Here is a 24,609-nt window from a genome sequence, read left to right on the forward strand (position 1 = left end):
AATTTAATGAAGATTAATGGGTACCCTCCAAACACGCACCGTGTGCTATTTATGGAAAAGAAGCATCACGTCATTTTCATATTAAGGGAGCATTTTTTTCCCCACCCTGAGCACATGAAGTTAAAATGTTGCTTAACACTGGGTGCCTGTTCCATTAAAGCCAGGGAAAGCACTCCAAGCTTCACTTAAAAAGTGGAACAACTCTGTTTTTCCCATGGCATTTCCCCAGAAACAGCTGCATGGGCAACACTGCTGCAGGGGGTTAAGAGGCTGCAAAGGTGGGACAACACTTTAAATAACATCAGATGGCCAGAAAAAAAGAAAAAAAATACTGCAGCTGATGGATTAATATTTATCTTTGCCAAGTGTTTTGTTGATGACCAGTAGGGTCACAAGCTGGCTGTTTAGATTCTGCACCAAAGTTGACCAAAATTGCAAAAAAAAAATCATGGTTTTCCCAGTATGTAGATCAGAGGAGAAAAAACAAACAAACAAACCCAAGAGAAGTTATTTATCAGCTAAGCTGTGTATAACCACAGCTCTGAAACTTTTCATTGTCTAAGAGGGAGCTTAAACTACTCTTACACTGGTCCCAGATGTAAAGCAGCTGAAGCTATGCCTAATCAGGGTCTAGAGAAGCTAATACACATCAGATCCTCAGCCTTAAATAGACGCTTACACCACCCTTAGGACTTTCTGTCCACTCCAACACCATCTGAGGGCTCACAGGGAGCATAACTTGGCCATTAGGACTTCCTAGTTCTGCTTTCTCTCATTTTGACTTCATCCCATTGCTAACGCTTCCAAACATCGCTGCACCTTCCACCATTACTAAATGGAGGACTAAAACCAGAAAACTTCCTAGACTTTTCATCTAATTGCTTGCACATCCCCTTGCCTTGAAGGTGCTTTGTACTTTAACCCAGTCACTGGCCCAGTACTGGGATTATTGGCCAGGTTTGTCTCTTCCAGGAATTTGCACTCTTCCTCCAGTTCTGGATCAAGCCCACACTTAGCCATTGGGAAAAAAAAAAAAAAAGTCTTTGCAATCTGCTACAACTTCATTATTTAGGACACAAAGCCTTGTTTGACTAAATCATTGCACAGCAGCCCTGAGAGTTCCTGTTGGGCATATGCCAAATTCATATTTCTGTCATTTTCCCCATCCTGCCTGTCCATACTTCCATTTATCCTCATTTCATTAGCAAATCGCCCCATCCATTTACTCAGCTATTTGTCAGTGGGGCTGTCACTTTAATTACCTCTGTCTGCATGGATTGCTATTATTTATCTGTCCTGTTTGCAGTGCACCAGCCACCAAAACATCCCTCCCTGAGCGCAGCCACTGATATTATCGGAGAGCCTGACCCAGGGAGCAAAGTTCTTAGGGAGACAAACTGTTTCCAACACATTTGTGAATTTTCCTGTCTCCTAACAGTGATGAGACCCCTGAAAAGTCAGTCAGCACCATCCCCTGAATGGGAAAGGGGTTTAAACCCCACAGGGCAGACACAGTAGTGGGGCCTGGTGTGGTTATCCACTGTTGCAATCCATGGACACAGACCTGGAGCAGCATGGATGGCACAAAGCACTGGAATTCAGTGAGCTCTGGGTCATCTCCACCTGCACAGACCCTGTGAGGTTTTTCTCACCTGTATCTGTAGGATTTGTCGTGACACCGCAGGGATGTTCCTTGCCCCATGGAATGAAACCTTCTGATAATGTCCTGCACATTAACTCTCCCTTAACTCTTTCCCTACATGACCTACTCCATCCCTGTCTCTGGAGGATTTTTGAGGAAACCCTACAGAATTGTCCCTACAATGCATAGTTTTCTTGTTGAAACCTGCTGGAAAGGCTTCGTAGGGGATTCTTTGTGTGCAGGGACTGGCAGCCACACTTGCATTAGAGGGATAAGGGGAAATCATGTTGCCTTCTCCAGGGAAGAGCCCTTTTTTCCAGCATCTCTGACAGGGTTAATCTGTGCTGGGGTGGAAGGGAAGGAGCAGCTCCCCATCCACATGGCCTGTGCGGCCAGATTCCCTTCCACAGGCAGCACCACTGTCCCACTGCCTACCTGGGCTGCTTTCCTGTCCGCTCACCACACCGATGAGCTCAGACTCAGACCTGCTGACCAGCACCTGCACTGGGGAGGGCACCACCATTGCCACCAGCTCATTCCAGCTGTGGTGAGCCCACATGTCCCAGCTCCTGCACACCACTTCCAGCCGTGCCCAGCACCAGCTGGAGGCTGCGCACCGCTTCTGGCCTCAGCCAGAGGCACCTGGAAGCCACAGGTGTGCACAAACCAGTTCCCTCAACCCTTTAAAGCACAGTTTGTACACAGCCCCCTTAAGCCCGGCTGTAGCAGCCAGGCCCGAGGTGAGAGCAGCAGCCTGGCTTAGCCAGAACCAGCCATGGCCTCCACCTGGCAGGCACAGCAGGGCCCACACATCTTTCCCACTGGGTTTTCCCAGCCTCCAGCGCTCTGTGGTTGCTCTTGCTGTGCTCACACGCACACCCAGCCCACACATTCCAGCACAGATCTCTCGGAGTCGCGCAGTTGTTCTGTCTCCCTTCTCCTGCTGCCAACCCTGGCTGCGTCGGTGCCTCACACCCACAGGACCCTGCTGTGGCCACGGCCCCGTTTTCTAAACGTCCTTTCCTTCTGCCAGGTTGGTCCCCCTCAGCCAGACCTGTCCCCTGATCTGCTCCGCTGAAAACAGGATTAGTACGAGACACCTCCAGCTGTTGGTGGTGGCGCAAGAACTCCCTAAATCTCATGGAAGGTGTCCCTTAAATCTGGTGGAAGTCTAAAATGTGTCCTTGCCTATGGCAGGGGAATTGGAACTAAATTATCTTTAAGGTCCCTTCCCACCCAAACAATTCCATGGTTCTGTCTCAGCAGGCATCAACACTGAGTTTTCTTCTCCCTGTGATCGCTGGGAGGGAAACACTTAAAGCAGGAGGGCTCCTGGAAATGCCATCCCCTTCACAAGCTCCTCCAGCCCCTTAGGGCGAGCCTAAGGGCTCAAAGCAGAGACTAAAGGCCACAAGAACGAGTCTGTCACTGGAACTGCCGAGATCAAGGGCACAGCCAGTGTCTGAGGTCCTTCAGAAGGTGGGAAATCCTCGCTGACAGAAATGCTAAGCACGATCTCGAAGGCATGGAGAAGTGACAAGCTCCCCCTTGGAGGAGCAGAGGATTTCACGTGATCTTCTCCCAAGAGGTACAAGCATGGGTGGAGGCTGAGAAAGAAAACCCTCAGCCCTGGAACAGTGGAGTGCTGCCAGTTGTGATGGGTTTGTGATAAGCCCAAAAACATCCATAAGCATCCAACTTCAAAGGCAGGGAAAGGAGGAGGGGAGCTGCGGAGTCAAACGCCTGGGGCAGCCCATTTTCAATCAGCTTAGGGAGCCTATTTTTAGCAAACCTGGGTACACCTACAGGAGCACTGAGGCTGGAAAGGGATTCTTCATTTTAACAGCCCCCTTCTTCACACCACTGTACAGGTGGCATTTCTACAGAAGCCACTCCAGCCCCTGTCCCCAAGGAAAGCTGTTTGTGACACGCTCCCCCGCAATGAATAAAAAACAAGACAAGAGGAATTATTGACAAAAGGCACCGTTACCAAAAAGCCATTGCAATGTCAGATGCAGACAAGGCCCTTGCTCTCCTCTGCATGACAGATTCCTGCCCACTTCCCATCCCCTGTGGTACTTTGCATTAACCTGTGGGAAAACCAGGCAGAATTCCCAACAGGGACCTCCAGCTACGATCTGCCATGGGAGACATGGCCCAGGTGGGAAACCTGTTCGTGGAAAAAAGGCACATGAGACACCTGAACTGCAACTCCTGCACCAGCTGCTTCAGGGGCTCTGCACGGTGAATGAGGATCAGATCCAAACCGATATTTTCAGACCCTTCTTCGTGTTAAAGACCCACCAGCTGCAAAGGCTACAACCCAGAAGCACATTCTCTGCTTGTTCCGAAGGCAGCATTCCAGTTTTCTGTGGGATGGAGAGTATGAGGAGGGCCATGGTTTAGTCTGGGGGTTAAGGTGCTTGGCTTTGCCTTGTGTTGGCTTCCAGCTCAGAGGCACAAGACAGAGCAGTGGGTAAAAAACAGAACCAGGTCACACACCCCAATCTTGACCGTTTCCAGCTGTCTGAATGTCATGAGGACTTGGCCAAAGGGTGGCACTGGAGGACACAGTGGCTCTGCACAGACACAGCAGAGGGGGTGCCCAGTGTCCCCAGAGCCCAAGGCTGGCACCCCCTTCCTCCTGCCCTGAGTGTCACCAGCTGAGGGCAGGCAACAAATAGCCAGCCCCCACTGGCCAGCAACGGAAAACTTCAGGATGCCACAAGCCTTTCCCTTCAATAATGTCACCTCTCACTCCAAGAAGCCAACATCCTAATTTAAAAAAAAAAAAAAACAAAAAAACAAAAACCATAATAAACCTGCCAATAATCCTCTTTCCTCCTCTGCTGCACCTATCCATTGTAAGTGCTGGAGTCCCTGGAACACAAGCACATGCTCCCAGAAATGAACTGCCGCGAACAATATTGCCAATCCTCCTATTTCAGCTAATCAGGAGAAATCCCAGTCAAAAAAAGCTGCATTTCACACGTGAAAAACCAATCCAAATTGATTCTGGTTTGCACCTTTATCCATGAAGTTGCCATATGGGCCCCCCAAAAATCCCAGGATCTCCTTAGTAGGAGCTGTCACAGAGAGGTCAGTGAGATTCAGAAATTGTGCTGATAATTTATCTGTGAGCCTTTGGTTCAGAAGAGCTTCCAGCCCCAAATGCTTCGGGTTTGTAGCCACCAGCTCAGTGGAGAAATTCTTTGAGGGCTAAGCTCTCTCATCTCCCTGGGACAACTTTTTCTCCAGGTGACTTTTCATTTCTGCTGCTGCCACAAGACAGCTGACCCAAAATCCATACACCAGTGCAAGGTGGCTCTGCTCCCACCCACATCTTCAAGGTTGTTTCCTATGTTTCCAATTTCCAAAATTTGTGCAGAAACAGCCCACAAAATAAACATTTGCAAAAAAAAGAAAGCTACTGTTCTCCGTCCTTTTATACAGTTGGTGAAGGTAGAGGTGCAGTGATGGTGGAGGAGGTAAATGAGAATTAAAAAACACTATTTTTTCTTCCCAGCTTTGTCATCAGAACCAATCCACCACAAAGGAGGACATTTTCTCCTCCTCCAAAAGAAATATTTCTAGGCAAACATTCTCCAGAAAATTCCTGCCTCTTCAAATATCTCAAGATGGCAAAGAGAAATCATCTCTTGAAAGCCTGACAGCATCTCTCCACCCGCTTTTAAATGAGCACTGTGGTTTCAGCTCAGCATTTTCTTGTTTGCATGCTAGACACACACTTGGATGGCATCGTGTTTCCCAGCTGAAGCCAACCACATCCCTGCACCTGCATAGCCAACAGCAACAGGAGAAGGCTTCAGCAGCAATTCAGATAGAGATCTATTCAGGCAGCTTTATTGATGTTAATGCAGTTACCTGGGATTTACACACCCCTAAATCAGAGCACAGGTGGATGATAAATTCCTGCAACAATGTAGGGGAAGGCCAATTTCACCCCTGGTATAACAGTGCTGATGTCAGAAGCTGTGCACCAAGCAGCAGCTGTGTTCATAAGCCACCCTAATCAGGCAAATCAGTTGATTGCAAATAAATCTGCAGATTCACACAGCAGCCCTTGCTAGCTCCACCTCCGGGACCCCGATACAAACTGATTGTGTTGCAAGTTTACTGCTATAAAATATTGCCTAAAAACAGCATTTTCAGCTTTGGGCATGGTCACCTCATCTCTTACAAAGTCTTCACCTTTGGACAGGCATCATTTTGAAGGCACAGCAGGAGCTGTTTGGGGAAGTATAACCTAAACTGGCCTTCAAAGGAAGCCCATTGGTCTGACTGGGGCAGCTGGGGAGGGATTTCAGCCAGAGACAAGCCAAGGGTTGTGGTGTTCCTGTGCTCATCCCTCAGCACACTGACTGGGAATCAGGACACTTTGTCCCTTGCACTTTAAGCCTTTGCCTTCCTCATGGTCCCTAAAAGGGGTCCCATTCCATTGGGACCACGGTCCCCTAAAAAGGTCCTCCTTAAAGAGGGGTGACTGTGCTGGGTTGATGGTTTGACTTGATGATCTTAAATGGCTCTTCCAACCTTGGTGACCCTGATTATAAGTCCCTCAGTGTTTTCTCCCAGTTGCAGAGGTCTATAAAATCACCCCAGTCTCCCATTTGGCTGGAGAAACAGGGAAGTTTGCTTCCAGTAGGGATCACCAGCACCCAGGGGATGAGCAGGAGCTGCCTGATGCTCTCAAGGACCAGTTATCACGGAAGTTCTGAGGGTGAGGATGGCATCAGCAGCACAGACAAGGAGCTGTGAAGATCAGACACACTGGAGAGGTGGTAAATGGCCAAAACAACTTCTTCCCCTGGATTTAGGATGCAAATCTGAACCTTACAGCAAGACTTGGAAGTCAGACACTCAGGCAGGTCAGTTAGAGACATCTCGGAGCAGATTACAGAAGTCTGGGGGGTTGTTGGAATCTCAGGCTCTCAACCCTTCCAGATTTACAAGCAGGTGGCCTCAAGGTATCCCTGCTTCCCCACCAGGCCACCAGGGTGTAACCAGCACCCAGAGACCACCACACGCTCCCTGGGCTCAACCTCCTGTTCCATATGGATCGTTTGCCACTCTGCCATGACTAATCTGGATTTACAACCCGGAAAGCGGCAGGGAAATGGATCTGATCAAAAGGATGATCCTCACAGCCAGAAAACAAGAAAGAGCTGTGTAGCCAGTTGTTCCAGGACACTTAATCCATCAAGCCTTTGCCATTCTACCCTTGGGCTTAGGCTGAGTCAGTTGTGATTTGCGTAAAACCATGAGAATTCCTTCTTCCTCTCAAAAAAAAAAAAAAAAAAAAAGAAAGAAAAGAAAAAAGAAAGCCAGTTATAAAGTTTGTCAAGAAGTCAGAGGGGGGGAGAAAAATACAGGGACTCAAACTGCACTTTTACATTCTGAGTCAGTGGCTGGGGAGCAGCCAGCTGGCAGCTCTCCATCCAAGGTATCTCCAAGCTTCTGAAAGCCGAAGCAAACAGTTGGTTTTATCTAGAAAAGCCTTTGCATTCAGCTGGGTAAATTTGTCCTTTTGCTGCCAGTTGCACCTCAGGTGCAGGACCCTCAGGCCCACAGAAGTGAGACTCAACATCTTTTGGGGCTACAGAAACACCTGGGCTGAGCCTTGGTGCAGGATCACTCCCCTGGCTGGGAGAAGGAGGAATTTTGAGAGCAAACACTCGCTTCAAAGAGAGGAAATAGATGTATCACAGCAGAGGCTGTGGCAGCAGCAGGAACCCTGGGACTCTCCTTTTATCTAATAAAGGGACCAGGAGGAAATTCCCAGTTCAGAAGTGGCTCAAATGCCCCAGTAAACAAGGCTTTATCCTCCTTCTATCCCATAAATCCAAACCTTTTCCATTTTGGGTGAATCACTTCCTCCAGCACAAAGATCCAGATTTTGCCAAGACTTTTTTTTTCCCCCCATTCCCAGGAGCAGAGAATTTCCCCTGGCTTCTAGATCTAACATGAGCTGGTCTCAACCTTTCTCCACTGTTTTCCACCCTTTGGAAATGATCCAATATCCCTCAGACTCAGAAGTTTTCCATTGGTTTTACTGTGTTCTGGATAAGGGCTTAGAGACATATTCTCTTTTTTTTTCCCCAGCAGAAGTCAGAACCACTTTGCTGTGGTTTTACAAGTGCCAGCTGGAGAAAGGTTGGATAACCAGACATCCCCAAACCCAGGGGAGTCAAGAGAAACCCCAGCCCATGGGCCTTTATGCCAAGTCATTCCACACAACTTTCCTTTTATTTTTCAGGAAAGGGCTGCCTGTAAGCCAGCAGTTCCTTTCCTCTTTATCTAATGATCAAGATCCCTTTACAAGATTACTCAAAGACACCGGCCAGATGTGCATTTTAACTGCAAGTTCGTGGGGGAAAATAAAATCATCTACTACAGAGGTATCAGGCAGGAAAACTGCTCATTTTGCAACATGGGATCAGTCTTTCCTCAGCTGCAGCCGTCTAGATCGTGTTCACCTTGAACCTGGTTTTAGCTGGAGATTGAACAACAATCTGAGATAAGTAGGTTGCATTAACAGTAGAGATTTCCTGGAGCAGCAGGAAACATGAACACCTCATAACATCCGCAGAATCCCTTCAGATTCCTTGGCAATGCGAGCCAGAAATGGATCCAGCACAGCTGTACACCAAGCAGGCAGAGTTTCAGGAGTCTCAGAGCAGTGATGCCCACAAACCTGAAACAGAGTATTGGCTTCCATCACACTTAGAGAAGAAACTCCTCTTGTCTTTTCCCCACAGGAGATAACTGAGAAGGAACTAAATCATTTAGTCACCAAAGCAAATAAAACGGATTTTAGAGTGGGCGTTCAGGGTTTTGTATGCCAAGGGAAGAAAAAAACCCCTCAGTCTCCTTAAAAGTATCTCATAGATGCTGTAACTTAGAAAAAATTATATATGGAAGACTTGAAGCAAAAACTGTAATGGAATAATGGGATCATAGAATGGTTTGGGTTGGCAGGGGCCTTAAAAATCCCTTAGTTCAGCCCTTCTGCCATGGGTCAGGTAAGAGATTCACCTGAATTCTTTGCTCTTGTCTGGATCCAGAGATTTTTATCAGCCAAGCCTTTTCTCTGACTTCCTCCACCTTCTGGACAGACTCACACACTCTCCATGTAACACAGCAAGATTTAGACCAACTCACTCCAAAAGTTACAGGCCACTTGGAAAACCTGCCCTAACACAAGTCTATTATTGTACACCCTGTTTACTTAAATTCATTCCCCAGCCTGGGAGACTTTGCACAAGGAAATTTACAGCTCGAGTTAATAGAGCAAAATGTAAAACTGCTGGCTTTTGGCTGAGGCTGCAAGCAAGGGACAGGCACAGGTTGTGACTGGGGGTGTTTTCACAGGGCCACTGACACAGAATGTGTTTTCAGGGAGTATTTGTTTTAAATAAGGAAAGTTTATACAGCTTGAGAAAATTATTGGGAAGGAAATTAAATCTCGTTCTGGTGCTCTTCCGTCTCACCTTGACACTCGGGGCTCTCCTCCCTCCCCCAGGCCTTGGCGAGGGCAGGTTTCACTCGCAGAAAATTGCGTTCCTCCTGCATTCTGATTTACAGCCAGCTCATGGACCAGCCCTCTGCAGCCACTGCAGGGGAGAAGGGGCAGGAAAAGCCCATTTCCCCCCTGCCCTGACCCCAGGCTGCAGTTTGGAGGTACATGGAGGTTGTTGGGGGTTCACCCCTCTGAGCAATCCACAGAGGGATGGGTGGGACCCATAAATTGGGATCCCCCAGATGAGAGACCCCAGTTGCAGCAGGGGTGGGAGGCACCAGCTTTCCTCCACAGCTGCTCCAGGGGCAGCAAAGCCAATGCTGGGAGCAGCTCTGCTGAGGGAAGCGTGGCCCTGGCAGGGATCAGCGTTCCTTCCTCCAGCCCAGGCACAGCACAGGGCCAGCCCAGCCCATTCCCCTCCGGCCCCAGAGCTCCCCACCCCAGTGAGCCAACACGAGGCACAAACAGCCCTGGAACAGGGGCCTGGCACCATTTAAAGGTCTTCTCATCTCTTCCTATCATCCCAAGAATTTCCTCCCCATCTTGCTGTGGAATTTCCAAAGGCTTCCACGACTTTTCACAAGGGCCTGGAATGCCAGGACAAGGGGGAATGGCTTCTCACTGCCAGAGGGCAGGGTTAAATGGGATATTGGGAAGGAATTGCTCTCTGTGAGGGTGGGCAGGCCCCAGCACAGGGTGCCTAGAGCAGCTGTGGCTGCCCCTGGATCCCTGGAAGTGTCCCAAGCCAGGCTGGATGGGGCCTGGAGCCATCTGGGACAGTGGAAGGTGTCCCTGCCCATGGCAGGGGGTGGAATGAGATGGGCTTTAAGATTCCTTCCAATCCAGACAGTTCTGTGGCTCTGTGAATTTGGCAGCAAAGACCTGCACACTGGGCACAGTTGCCATCCCGCTGGTCCTGTAGGGTGGGAATGACACAGCCCATAATAATAAAAGGAGCCATTGGAGGAAATAGGACCCCAGGTTCCTCCAGGCACCGCCATCCTCCATCCCAAAGGGGCCACTGAACATCCACTTCCCCCTCCCACATCCATCACACACACCACAGAACGCTCCCAAATTCCCCACGTTGCTAAAAGGCCTGAAATTCAAGACACCAAAAGCCTCAAGAGGCACCTGCAGGCAGCTGGATGAGTTCCTAGGACACATCCTCCAGAGTTCCTAGATCACAAGGGACCCAAACCTACCACTGCTGCCACTTAATAAACTCAGCAAGTCTGGGAATAAAATCCCCAGGGATGTGTTGGTAGGTTCAGTTCCCTTCTCCCACAAAACCAGCAGTTGGAACAACCATCCAAGTGCCTCAGCAGGGCCTGCACCCCACAGAACAGGTCCAGCTGGACTCCCAGTGCTCAGGAGTCATTCCTGCTCCCTCCTGCATTTCCCCTTCCAGAAATTCCTCCTCCCACAGGTAAAACAATCTTGGCTGAGCTCATCAGCAGGTGTCAGACGGGGCACTGCACTTCCCATGGCACACAGCAGCACAGACACATTGACTCAGCAGGTACTTGCCTTGCTTCAGCTGGAGCTAAACCTCCCTGGCAGAAGAGAGGCAAAATCCAGCACATCCCAGCTTTGCTCAATCCTCAGCCCAAAAGGGCTCAACAGCAGCTTTCAGTTTACCTGTCAGAAGGAATTTATTCAGTGAACAGCTATTTCTGCAGGATGCTCTCTAGAAACAGGGCTGGGAGGGGGAAAAGGCTCTGAATTGATATTGAGGAATGGGGAGGAGTACGATGAAGATTTTCAGGAAAAAAGCCTCTGACTACAGAGGCCGGGTGTCCCAGCCTTGTCAATCCCTTTCTGAGCCATGCTGAACTGGATTTATCTGTGCCTGCCCAGGGACACTCCCTAGCAGGGGTTATTTCAGCTCATACTGATTATACCAAGACCAAAAAAAGGGATATTTATCCCGTGGCTCAAATCTGCATAAAATGTCCCGAACTGAGCAAATTCAGTCGTGTCAGTTCAAACACAAAGACAGAAATCTGCATCTGTCATTTGAAAGACCTGAGCTCTGTCCTGACAGCCAATGGCCACAAAACTCCAGCTTGTCCCAAGGTTTTCAGCTGAAGGTTGGTTTGCTCCTTAAATCAAGGGGTCTTGTGGAGGGGCCACATCCTCTCTCTTTGACCAACTCCTAAATCAGAGAGCTCCTGAGAACCTTTTGATTCCCCCCTGTGCCCCATCAGTAGTCACGACACAGGGGCTTTTGTGTGCCCTTCAAAAAGCAAAGTCACAGAAGGGACCTCAGTCACTCCTCTGGAAGTCAGGAGGCAGCAGCACCTTGTAAATTCAAACAATGGATGGCGCAGGGTTTTCTCAGAGCACTTGAAGCCTGATGAGTAATTAACTCTGACACCCTTAGGTGTTATTTATCCCACTAAACAGGGAGGAAACCTAGAAAGGAAACCAGACAAGCCCTTGGACTCATCCCAGTTTGCCTCAGGAGCAAAGCTTGGCTTGGAAGAGCAGTGCCACTCGCCTGGGGCCCCACAAGAATTCCAGATCAGAGGGAAGAGGGACGCAGCTTCCCTGTCTGCAGGAGAGCAGGTACTTCCCCGGCTGGCGGCGGGGTGTGAGGCAGGGCAGCAGCCGGGGCAGCCCCAGGGAGCCTGCCCGGCAGCCCTCCCTGGCAGTGTCACACCTGCCTGCAGCGCTGCAAAGCCTCCCAGAGCTCATTCCAGAGCACATTTGTGTCAGCACATCCCAGAGAGCCGTGGCTTGGTGGCAGCTCCAGTCGGCTCCTTCCCTGGCTGTGCTTCCCCTCCTAAGCTGGCTCACACAGCAGCCGTCCCCTCCTGAAGGGCCACCAGGCCAGGCTCAGTCTGTGACTCGGCCCTGCACTGTTTTTCACCTCCCCAGGTTAGCAATTTTTCCTATCTCCTCCATCAGAGAAGCTCCATTCATTAAATCCTCCACAGGAGCTCATCTGCACACCAGAGAGAAGCGCTGGAACGACGCACAAGCTCTCATCCTTCCTGCTTCCCACAGGCTCAGGTCTGGAGGCTGGGCCACAGCACGTTGCAGCCCCTATAGCCCCCTCCCAACCCCTGTGCTCCCCTGAGCACAGCCTCCACGTTTCCTGCCAGAGCACCTGGAGTTCTGTGTATCCAGGCCTGAAAAACTGGGATCCCACATCCAGCTGAAGTAGCGACAGTAACCAGAACAAGACACTTGGAATTGCAGGATGGTTTCGGTTGGAAGGGCCCTTAAAGACCACCCAGTTCCATCCCCCTTGCCGTGGGCAGGGACACCAGGTAGCTCCAAGCCCCATCCAACCTAGCCTTGGACGCTCTGTGTCCCCTTCTAAAGCTAAGGCTTCCCCACACAGTAGGGGAAAGGAAAGGGGCCTTGATCCCAAATACAAGACATTCCTCTGAAGAACAGCCCCGAGCCCCACCATCCAGGCCAGCAGACCCCAGGGGCTTACTCATCACAGGAGTCATTTATCCCAACACGTGATTTTGGGATAAAACCATGGGTATGGCTGCCAGGTTATAGATGGACAGTGATGTTTGGGAGTTACAAGGGCTCTAAGAAATCTGGTTAATTCTCCAGCCTGATAAGGACACTCAGATATACACAGGTTAGAGTCACCTGCATGTGCCAGGCATGCTGGGCTGTCACTCATTCCATGGATAGGTGCCAAGAGAGGGACACACCAGTCCCGGGGACACGGCACCGGGACAGGGAGCCCACACCAGTCCTGGGGGACACGGCACCGGGACAGGGAGCCCACACCAGTCCTGGGGGACACGGCACCGGGACAGGGAGCCCACACCAGTCCCGGGGACACGGCACCGGGACAGGGAGCCCACAGCAGTCCTGGGGACACGGCACCGGGACAGGGAGCCCACACCAGTCCTGGGGACACGGCACCGGGACAGGGAGCCCACACCAGTCCTGGGGGACACGGCACCGGGACAGGGAGCCCACACCAGTCCCGGGGACACGGCACCAGGACAGGGAGCCCACAGCAGTCCCGGGGGACATGGCACCGGGACAGGGAGCCCACAGCAGTCCCGGGGGACATGGCACCGGGACAGGGAGCCCACACCAGTCCCGGGGACACGGCACCAGGACAGGGAGCCCACAGCAGTCCCCCCCAGGAGGCAGCAGAGCTGCGTGCAGCCCGGAGCGCGCTCCCACGGCACAAGAGGCAGCGGAAGGTGCTGTGACAGACCCGGCGGCGTGGGAGCCCCGAGTGCTGCCCTTGTTCTTTCCCACCAGCGGTGTCTCGGCGGTCGCAGCGTGCCACCCCAGCCCTGCCCCGGGGCCCTGCGGCGGGGCCCAGGTGGCTGCCGGAGGCGGCTGCCCTCGCTCCCTCCCTGCCCCGGCCGCCCCGCAGCCCGATCCGCCTTCTCCCTGGGGCCATCTAGCGGCACATTTTCATACCGTTCCCTCCAACACCCGCGCGTTCACCTGCGCTTTATGCAAACCGGGCTCCGGGAGCCTGATCGCAGCCCTGCATCACGGCACAGAGCAGCATCTCCAGCGCAGACACCTTCGCAGCCCTTCCTCTGACAGACCAGGAGCAGCACACGCTCACTCTTTCCCCCTCTGCTTAAATTCTTTAAGAACGTGGAATGTTTTAATCCAAAAACAGTTTTTACTAGGGCAGCAGGCTGGTAAATTGTGAGGATACCATCCGTGCCTCAAAGCCTGGCACATCACAGCCAAGTCGAATAATCAGGGCTAACTACAAGGGTTGGGGTTTTTTATCTGCACTAAAGTTAAGGACGTAAACACCTGTGCCCCTACACCCAGAACCTTTCCAAATTATATTTGCCATAATGTGCATGCATGTAGCTTTTCCCATACACTGAGCCCTGCCAAAAAAAAAAAAAAAAAAAAAAATCCCAGACCTTCTGCCTAAAGAGATTTAAATTAAACATGTGCTTCCTACAAATCCCACCCAAGCCTAGAAAAGCATTCCTTTTCTTGACAAGGCTGCACCAGTATCAGATCAGTGAAATTCAAATGATTTCCCTCCGCACAGGAGCAGAGCCCTCACTGATGTGTCACCAGCGTGGCACAGGGACCAGGAAGATGAGGCAAGCCCTACTCCTGCACACAAAGGTGCCCCAAGGGACTGCAGCCCATCATCTGCAGGAAGAGATGGCAGCAGGTGTTAGAGAAGAGTTATTTGCAGGGCTCAGCAGGGAGACAACACCATTTTTCTGGGCACAACCAGAGCAGAGGAGACTGAGAACCCAAAACCAGCCAGGGCTGTGCCCTGACTCCCCTGCCCCCCGAGTGCCAAGACAGAGGCACTTTTTGAGCTTTTCTTTGTGTCTATTTACCCACTGTAAACCTGTAACTGGTTCTCCAGCCCCCAGCTGTAAGACATGACCCTAACGAGCACCCTCCTCACCACTTGGGACTGACAGGTCAACAGAAAACAGGGAGGGCAGCATTTATACAGAGGGTTGGCAACAGCTGTGCAGCTCCTTCGTGGCCTTCTGCAAGGAAAACAAGCTCCTGATATTATATATGTATATAAGTATTATTAATCCTACAGACTTTATGAAATTTAGGAAGTTGAAGACTATAGGGAACATAACCCAGCCTAAAAGGCCATGGTGTTCACTCCTATGTAGAACATCTCACTTGCTAGGAAATGAAAAATTAACCCAGTGCAGTAGTTTTCCTGGAAATCAATATTTCCTCAATGATCAAGTGTCTGGTATCGTCGTGTGGCAAAGATGAGCACATTCTTGTGACAACAGGCACAAGAATTATCTGCAGCTTTGAAGGCTGCAGTGGCATCCCACCCTTCCAACATTTTTCTTTTTCCACATTAAACCTTTAGAGGGGGTTACAGGTTGTTTTAAAGCCAAAGATCACAGTTCCTGGGGAGAGTTTATAAAAACCAGCATTTATTTCTACTCCATTTCAGGCTGACCAGGACCAGAAGCTCACCCAGGAGCTCCCATCACAGCTACCACCCAATTCCTGGGTGCTGCCTCCTGCCTGTGTCTCCCCTGCAGCACTCAGAGCCCCAGGGGACAGCCATTATCAGCAGATGGCTGTCCCAGATTTACTGGGGTGTGCCTTGCCAAGAGAGGAAAATTACACATTGAAGCAGTACCTGACTGAGGCCCTCAAAAAGAAAAACTACTGTGGGGAGTTCAGGGACTTCTCACATAAGAAAGCAGGTGTCAAAGGGCCCAGCCAGGCTGGCAGAGGAATGCTGGATGATAAAAGGCTGCCAGGCCAGCCTGAGGCAGCATTTCACTTGTTTGTCGAGTTGCTTCCCTTCCAGCTACGCTCCTGATTCCAGAGCATAATCTTTGCCACGCTCATCCCTGAGTTTCAACATCCTTCCCAAACCCAGGGCACCTCCTTTGTTCTCCAGCCAAGGAGCTCCAAAAATCAAAGAGTGCAGAGACTGATAGGACAGGACCCCACACACCACCCAAACCATTCCCCACCTGCCTCCAGGTGCAGATTGGCTACAAGCTCTCTGTGGGGACACACTGGCACTTGGGCACCCAAAACCAGGTTGGGCTTGCTTAGGCCTAGCTTAAATCCCACAGACATGCAAGGGTGAGCCTGGAAGAGTCTCAGCAAAGATTAAAACCAGCTCAATACCTGCACAGGCTCCAGACCCCTGAGATTTAATGCTTAGCCTGGCTGGAAGCTGCAGCCATGGATGGAGGGCAGCAAGCCCAGTATCAGCTGAAGGAGCAGGGAGGAGAAGCAGCTCCGCAGGGAACCTCCGTGAGCCCTTCCCACATTCTCACACACTCAGATTTCAGATTTGCACAGAGCAGCTGCTTTCTCCCCCACCCTTCAGCTCCATGTAAATCACATTTCTTCTGTCTCTGCTCATCCCACCAGTCCCCAAAGAAGCAGAAACCAGAAGTTCCAAGACCCTGGAGCCCTTTTGAGTCACAGGGAAGGCACATCTAACACAGCAAAACTCCCTCCAGGGATATACCCCCCCACAGCTCTCGAGGGGAGCCAGGAAATCACACAGCAACCATTTCCATTCTGTGCCTCCACCACGTCCCCCTCACTTCTCACACACTTCCCTACCTGCAGAAGGATTCCAGAGCTCCCCATCACAGCTCCTCTTCCAGCAGCCTCTCGCAGCTCCTTCACCACCACAGCTTTGAGGAACAATCCTTCTCTGGCCTGAATCAGTCTTATAAAAACCCAAGACCCTCTTCCTCCATGCAGCAAATCCACACCTTAATTAGCTCTCTATTGACCACAGCTGGTTCTCATTGATCCTGATGGGCATTGCTCTCACCTGGGCACAGGAGGAGGGGAAGCACCACCCCAGGCAGGCAGTGAGTGCTCTCACAGAGGTGCCCATGCTGCTCTGAGGGCTCCTGGCCCTAAATTTGTGTAAAGCTGTCACCAGAGATGGGTTTGGTCCCACTCAATGGTGGTGAAGCACCCGGGGAGATGTACAAGTGATGTGCAAAGAATACATGGCAATTTTCAAAGCCCTTTTTGACTATTTTTCTGTGATAAATAGGATTTAGCCCCGAAATGGGTGTTATTTCTGTCACAGCTCATTTCAATGCAAACACCAAGGTCTCCAAGCTGCAGAGCTTAATTAAGTAGAGCTGGTTGCACGAGGCATGACAGGTTTGTATGTTTGACCATTACATTTGCTAAGAAATTTGCTTTATTTCCCTGGATAAAGAAATCTGCAGGAGATTTCCTTTAACACAGGAACATTGCGTCTGATGTGGCCAAATAAGCTTTGGAGGAGTCACATGGGGGGCTTGCCCAAGGAATTGGAGTGTGTGCTCAGGGCCACCAGGGCTCACCCACCCTGGAGGACATGGCCAAATCAGCCCCTGCCTGACACTTCCCCCATCCATTGCCCACATTCACCTCTCCAAATCCAATGGAAATACTTTTTCCAATGGAAACCTCTGTGTGCTTGGGGAGGCCTCACCCCCTGATTGCACCAGGGTGATGTGATTGAAGAGGAAGCCGAAAAAGCAGCGATTGATTACCCGTAAAACAGGGTTATAATCCAATAAATAAATGATAAATCAGCGTGTCTCCCCTTAGTGAGGAGCTGGAGACTCCAAGTTCCCCTGGAAGGAGCTGAACAGAATATCCATTATTCAAACTGATCGCAGCTACCCAAGTGGAAAGAACAGCTGCGCCTTCATGTTTCCTGACACTTTTTCTTGTTGCACCATCTTCGCTGAATAGGAAGTGATTTGGACTCGAGGTAACTCATTAGGGGAAGGCAGGGAAGGGCATTTTCTGGGTCTCCTAACCTCTGTCAGTTCAGATCAGAACCTGACACCCAAGGAGCAGAGCGGGGTTACTTGGATACACCTCAAGTGAATCCTGCAGTTCCCAGGGAAGGCTCTGCCCTTGCAGGGGCGGATTTCCCAGGAGCTTTGCTCACACAGCTTCATCAAACATTTGTGATGCAGGCCCACCACACTACCCGCCACTACCACCTTCCCATCTCACCACTCCTGGGAGCACCGAGCCTCCAAGGGTTTAAAACTCCTTCAGAGATTTCTCAGCCCGCTGGAACCCGGGAATTACCTCCCACAAAACCCCTGCCCATCCCTGCCTCCCAAACAGCTCTGACGCCGACATGCACACACACAATTCACAGCCTTAATGAGAGCACGCACCAGCCTGGGCAGAGACAATGGGCATTTCTCATCACTCTTTAGACGCAGCCAGAAAGTAGGACAGCACTTTATTTGGAAGCTCTGCTAGATAGACCTGGAAATTCACTTCCCCACAGAAGCCCTGGGATAAGGTCCCCTCTGAGTTAATTCCAAAGTTTCACTGTCTGCTCCAAGGTGGGGCGAGTGTCTTATTTTTCTTTTGCTCTGGGAAGGTTTTCTTCCCCATTGTGCACCCACTGCACATTAAAAGGCAATCAATATCATTCCCATTGTTTACCCTGAAGTTTGATGCATGTCTTCCTGCTTTTACATCCTTGTTCTCACATTTTCGTGCCCCCCCAGTTTCACCAAAGCCAGTTGATCTCAGGCCCAGAGTGAAGCGCTTCGTATGAAATGGCAGATTCTGGTGCAGAATGGTTTTGCAGTGAGGCAGGAGGCAGAAATCAGAGCTATAACAAGGATATAACAAGACAGAGTCTTATGAAGGATAGCTGTGTGTTAAGAGAGAGTAAAGAGTGTAAGGCAAGGGGGAGGAGTATGAATAAAAGTATGAAACAAGACACGAACACATCGGGTTTGTGCTTGCTCGCATTGGGACCTGTCTATGAGTGAGCAGGCAGTGAGCAAAGACAGAGCCAAACAGTTCAGTAGCTGTGATTATGTGAGGGAGGGCATCAGAAAGTCAAGGAGACAAAGCAAGGAGGCCTCTGCCACCCAAACCAGCCCATGGCACGGCCAGGAGGGCGACAATTCAGTTTGTAAAACTCTGCCTGCTCTCAGAGTGCAGTTACACACACACACACACCTGGACAGCTCTGGGGGGTTTCCTGCAAAACCACCAGGCCCAAAGCTGCTTCCCTCGGAATGCCCAGAACGAGTGTTCCCGTTTGGAGTGTGTGGAAAGGCCCAGGAGCCATCCTGTCGGTGCTGGAGGCAGCCTTGCATCCTGCTCTCAGCCCCAGAGAGGTGAGAGGGGCTCACAGGGTTTCCAGCAGTGCCCCTCCCTTCTCTGGCTCTGAAGAAGAAACACTTTCAACTCAGATCTTTTCCTTTTGGGTACAGCTGCTTGTGTCCGCTCCGTTCCTCATGCCCGGGCTCCTGGGGATCCCCAGGACTCCCCTCACTCCGCTGCTGCCCCGCTGCCCCTGCCAGCCTTGGGAAAGGCTTCCCGGGGTGCTGCGGGACCCCCGGCGCCGATCGCTGCCCGTGCTGCCGGTCGGCTCCCACCAGGTGGCACTCCAGGAGCGGCTGAGGCGACACCGGGCCCCGGGAGAGCTCGGTCCCGCTGCTCCCGGGAGCGGCCCCGGCGCGGGAACAGCCCCGGGAGCGGCTGCAGTGCCCCGGCCGCGGGGACACCCCCAGCAGCGAGGAGCCCCCCTGTCCTCCTCCTGGGGGCTGCTGGCACCGGGCACCCGGGTCCTGCCTGCTGCCGAGATTTCATGATTCCCGAGTTTAGTGGCTCCCCCATTTCAGAGAGAAATGAGCTGTGGCACGAGGATGGAGATTTTCCCGTTCCCATCACGACCCCGTCCCCAACCCATCCATCCCTTTCTCCATCCCTCTCTTCCTCTCTCCCCGCCCGGAGCCAGCCAGGCCAAGCACGCCCGCGCCGTCGGTGCAGCAGAATGGCGAGCTGGAGGAAAAGGAGGATGGAATTTATGGTTTTTCCCTCGTCCCTAGCCCTGGTTAAATATTCGGCAGAGGGGTCAAACCAGAGCCCCTGTGAAAGGGGTGCGAACACAGGCATCAGGGACACTCACACACCTTTCCCTCTCCTTGACGGGCGATGCTCAGGGACCCCAAAGCTGCCCTGGGGGTGATGAGGGAGCCTGGGGCTGCTCAGCGAGCTGCTGTTGGCAGAGAGGAATTTACCCAAAACACGCTATAGCGAAAGTATCGCTAAACTAATCGAGCCATAGATCCCAAATCCACAGGTTAGAGCCTCCGAGTGCCAGCCGGGCTGCGCACGGCCAGGCGGGAGTAACCTGGGAAAGCCGCGGCCGGAGGGGATGGATGTGTACGGGCAGCGGGGACAGGTCGCACCGTGCCCGCTGTCCCACACCGCACACGTCTTCTGCGCAGTGAAAAAAAAAAAAAAAGAAATGCTCTCAAAACCACATTTCTTTGCATCAACTTTATATAATGAACATTCACACATGTATTTGAGCTGTATAAATATTTGAAATGTATATGAAACTACTTAGCGCTTTCTGAGTATCACGTGCGGAGAAAGCTGTACAGAAAGTGACAGCTACGGGGCGGCTCTGGAGTTCCTGGAGAGGCCGTGAGCACAGACCTGCGGGCAGGCGAGGACGGCCGGCTGTCCGGAGCTGCTGCCCGGCTGCACTCCCAGTCCCGAGGTCGGCGATGCTCTGCCGGCTGCCCGAGGGCTCGGGCGGCTGCTGCTGCACTCGGGCTTCTGGACTGGTTTGCCCCTCCGTTATTGTTACAATTAGAAAACCTTGTTATCCAGTAAATAATGTCCCTGCCGGCCCAAGCGCCGCTTTTCCTGGGAGTGAACCAAACCTCGCTTGCTCCGACCAAAACCATTTTCGGAGGGGTAGTCGCTCGCTGCGCTCCCATGCATGCTCCCCTCGTGTTTGCCCAAGGAGTCCTCCCGGCACAGGTTATTCCTCCTCTTCTGGAAGGGTTCCTGTCGAGAAATCATATTTAAAACAAACCAAAAAAGCCACAGGACCACCGCCACCACCGTGGGGCTGCTCTCGGGTTCACCCCCCCTACTGATGACTGACGGCTGGTGCCACCGAGACAAATAAATACATCGTAAGGAGGGCAATGGGTCGCGAGTCGTTTTGGCCCTAAGGTGAGATTTAGCAATGACCGCCCATTAAAACGAGCTTTTCACTTTTCCTAGGGGCAGCCCCTACCCCCTCCCGCTCCAGCAAGGCGAGCGGGGGAGCCTCCTGACCTGGTTTATAATTGTATTTAGGTTTGAGGGGTTGTTTATTTTCTGCTTGCTTTTTAGATCGGAGAGGGCAGAAATGAAAACCGGCTGAAAAAAAAAAAAAAAAGGACTCGGGAGAACGGAGGAGTAAAAAAGCGTCCCCGGAAAATCCACGGTGAAGGCCATGAACGGACAGCGAGGGAAAGCTGGAAAAAAGCATTTCCAAAAAACCTATGGGAAATAAAGACGAGAGCGGCCGGGAGGCAGAAGGGACAGAACGCTGCCGCAAGATCGCGGTGACACATCCCCAAGGGAGCGCGGTCGGGCAGCGCGCTGGCGGGGACCCCTGTCCTGCAGAGACTCCTAAAACGGGACTCCAGGAAAGCTCGGGGAAATCCCTCCAGCTCGCTCCCTGCCCCAAGAACACCTCCTTGTTTTACCCACCCGTCAGTCCAGCCCGTGGGACGCTCCAAGCCGGACCCCGCGTCCCCATCCTCGGCCGGCTCCCCCTTCGCCGAGGCCGCTGCGCTCGGACCTTCACCGCAAGGAGCAAGTCCGGAGGGGGAAAAGCACCACTGGCTTTTTCTCTCGAGCTAATTTCCTTGATAACTTTATTTTGTGAGTGACGCTCGGGCGGCTTGAAAGGAAATAAAGCTTGAAAGGACCTCGGAAAGGAGAGAAGCCGGACGCAGAGGGGGGCTGCCCCGGGAGGGGAGGGAGTCGGGATGTCCGTGGGGTCGGGTGGGCTCCGCGCAGCCCAGCCCGCTCGGTGCTGCTTTGGTTTTTATTTCAATGCCTTCTCTGGGAAGGTTTTTTATGTGGGAGAGTGAGGGAAAGCTTAGTTTGGTGAGACCAAGGTGAAGTTCAGCAGGCATTATGGCCGCGGTTACCTGCGCTAAAGGTCGAACTCTGTTTCGGCTGAGAGTGTTTAGAAATATAATAATGATGAAGTATTTATTCTAGAATAATCAAATCGTTAAAAAGCAAGAAACCGAAGAAAGGGGGGAAAAAAAAAAGAAAAAAAAAAAAAGAAAGATGGATTAGAAAAGGGAAAGCCGACGGTGGTGGCTGCGAGGCGGCTGCGGGTTGAGCTTCCACGAAGGAGCGGTGGCAGGTGAGGAAAGTGCAGCTCCAGAGCCCCGCAAAAACTCCGGAGCCCCGGCCCGGCCTCGGGGCTCACCCTGCCCGCAACAGCCCCCGCGTCGGGGCCAGAGGATGGGGCCAGGAGCTCAACCACCACCTTAGACGGCCACTTCCAGCTCAAGGGCTTCGCCTCGCCGTGTTTTTGCACGCCTTAATTGTTCCCTAATAATGCGGGGTTTGGGGAGAAGCACGTGGGAAGTTTGGGGTCGGCTGGGAAAAAAAAAAAAATCAAAACACCGAAACAAAAATGCCAACAAGAAAACCCCCCAAGGCATCACCCTGCGGGGTGCCTCCCCGAGAACCGCTGGGGTTTTTTTTCTCCCCAGTCGCAACCAAAAATCTTCAGGTGCAAAGGGAGATGGTTGCGCGGCGGGGCGGGCTGCGGGAGAGGTCGGCGGGTCAGGGCGATACCGCGCTGCGATCCCCCATATCCCCAGGCTGGAATGTCCTGCTAGGGCTCTCTGCGCTCCCCCGGGGCAGGGAAGGGGATGAGGGCTCGGGGTTGCCCCCGTGGCCCGGGGTTTCTGGGCGAGGCGAGGCTGGAGGTGCCGAAGGAGGGAGGTTTCTCCCCCCCGCCCCGTTTCCCCCATCAGATGATTCCAGCCCCGCCGTCCCGGCGCCTCCAGCGCGGATCCGCCCGGCCGGCTGTCGCTCCCGGCCGGGGTGACAGGGACCGGGGGGGCAGCGGGGCGGTCCCCGCACGCTGCCGGGCGCCAGCGCCTCCAGGCAATCGCCGCATCGGCCCCTTCACCCTCCCGAGACGGCAAACAGTTCCGTCCGGCCGGCCATCCCTCCGTCTGTCTCGCAGCCCTGGCCAGGAGCAGCGCGCTCCGGGCACCCTCTGGCAGCGGCCCCCGGGAATCGGGGAGTGACCCCCGCACACCCACGGGCACATTCAGGGGCTTGGAGCTCGCCCCGTTTTGGGAAGCGCACGCCCGAGGGTGGCCCCGACCCCGCCGCCCACCCGGGACGGCGTGCACGTTCCTGCAGACGCACGGCTGCTAAATTTCAAGCAATTCCTCTATATTTTTAATTTTCTCCCCTTTTTTCTTTTCCCTTCTCCCAAACCCTATTTCTTGCCTTCCCAAAATCGCTTCCCGGTGCAATCCTGCAGCCCGAGGCGAGGGAGGAGGCGGGATGGTCCCTGCTTCCAAGACTTTTACGAACAATCGTTAGAGAAATCAACCCTCTTTTTTTTTTTTTTTTTTTTCTTTTTTTTTTTTTTTTTTTTCCCCTTCTGCAGAGGCCGGAGAGATCCCTTTGATCTGCGAGGCCTGGCGTGCTCCGATCCCGCACGCCGGCTGTGTGCGGGGAGGGGGCTCGGCCGCCGCGGGAGCCTCCGAGCCGGGACATAAAAGGGGGGAAAGAAAAAAAACCCAAAACCCCAGAAACAACAAAACAAAAAAAAAAAAAAAAAAAAAAAAGGACGTCCATGGTACGGGAGATCGACCGAAGGGCTTAAATATTTCATATTCCTGGAAGCTGTCAAGGCCAAAAACAACAACACGCCTCCCCCGGAGTGTTTGCAGAGGGCAGGAGCGTGTGTTCGTGCGAGGGGCAGGGAGGCTGCGAGGGGAGGGGGGGAAGAGAGAGAGGGTCATAAATTTTCACTTGTAATCAATCAATAATTAACTAATAGCGGAGCGTGGGCCGAGCGCGCCGGCGACAGCGGGTGCCGGGCCCGCCGGGGTGTCGGTGTCGCGCTGTCCCCCGGGGCGCTGCGGCTCCGGGGAGCGCTTCATGCTTCTTCCTCCTCTCCATCCCGGCGGGGCGGCCGCAGCCCCGCTTTCCCAGAGACTTTGGACTCGGGGCTAGAATCTCCCGTGGGTAAAACGCGGCTCCGAGCACAGCCTGCGGGGAGCCGCGCCGCGCTGCCCGCCCGGCCGTGCGCGGGGTGTGCGGGATGCCCGGCTCACCCCACCGCGCCCCGAATTCCCCCTGGGTGCGTTCCGCGCCCCCTCCCCCGAGCCGCGCGTCCCTTCGGGGGGCTCGGGGGACGCTGCTCGGGCTGCCCGAGAGGTGGCGCCGGCGCCCCGCAGGAGCCCCCCCGCCGCCGGCCACCCCCACCCAGCGCCGGGTCGCCTGCACCGGCCATAAAACCATTGAGGATATCAAGACAGGCGCCAGGTGAGTAATAGACAGGATAATCCACAGAGATTGCTCGCTGTTTACCTCCATCCACAAGCGCCACAAGAGTTACTCATTAACGTTACTATATACAAATAAGATACACAAGAGATAAAGCCATTTGCAAGTCAGAGTTACACCTGCGGTACACGGATTTCTCGCAAGGGCACGGCGAGGGGGAGGTCAGCGTTTGGTCCGTGGAAAAGCGGGGGGGTTTAAAGCAATCAGGCTGCACCCTCAGCCTGAAAAAGAATAAATGGTGAGCTCGGGGGTTGCGGCGCCCCGGGGCTGCCGGTGCCTGCCTGGCCTGCGGGGCGGCTGCCGGGCTCCTGGGCAGGCAGGAAAGCGAGATGGGCAGGGTGGACCTGGGGCTGGGTGTCTGTTGCTTTCCTCTTGACCATCAGCAGTGAATTCCTCACCAGCTAGAAAATTTTCCCCGCTCATACACAGATCATTGCTGGTCTCCCCCTCTAAGAGCCATTTGGGGGACCAGCAGCTGAGAGAGGGGAAAAACAGAGGTCCCCGCACGAGTCCTGAAGCCAGAGAAGGGAGCGAGGGGATCGGGCGGTCTGTTCATGCACGGGCGCCTTCGCGCTGCCGCTGAGGC

General features: G+C 52.9%; 1 long non-coding RNA gene across 2 annotated transcripts in view; it reads right to left on the bottom strand.

The window, feature by feature from the left end:
- Positions 1–16,360, bottom strand: part of LOC136298875 (uncharacterized) — a 30,913-nt gene extending 14,553 nt beyond the window's left edge. Inside the window, exons 1-3 of one of the 2 annotated variants that reach the window (XR_010723400.1) lie at positions 16,245–16,360; positions 10,713–10,823; positions 4,261–8,357 (exon numbers count right to left, since the gene is read on the bottom strand). This is a non-coding gene — a long non-coding RNA (uncharacterized lncRNA). Of the gene's footprint in view, positions 1–4,260; positions 8,358–10,712; positions 10,824–16,244 lie in introns of those variants that run through there. The other variant, XR_010723401.1, reaches the window with a different exon arrangement.
- Between the last annotated feature and the right edge of the window lie 8,249 nt (positions 16,361–24,609).

Source organism: Chamaea fasciata, unplaced genomic scaffold (assembly GCF_029207755.1).
Source record: "Chamaea fasciata isolate MVZ Bird 193981 ecotype frontalis unplaced genomic scaffold, bChaFas1.0.hap1 SCAF_18, whole genome shotgun sequence".
NCBI classification, from domain to species: domain Eukaryota; kingdom Metazoa; phylum Chordata; class Aves; order Passeriformes; family Sylviidae; genus Chamaea; species Chamaea fasciata.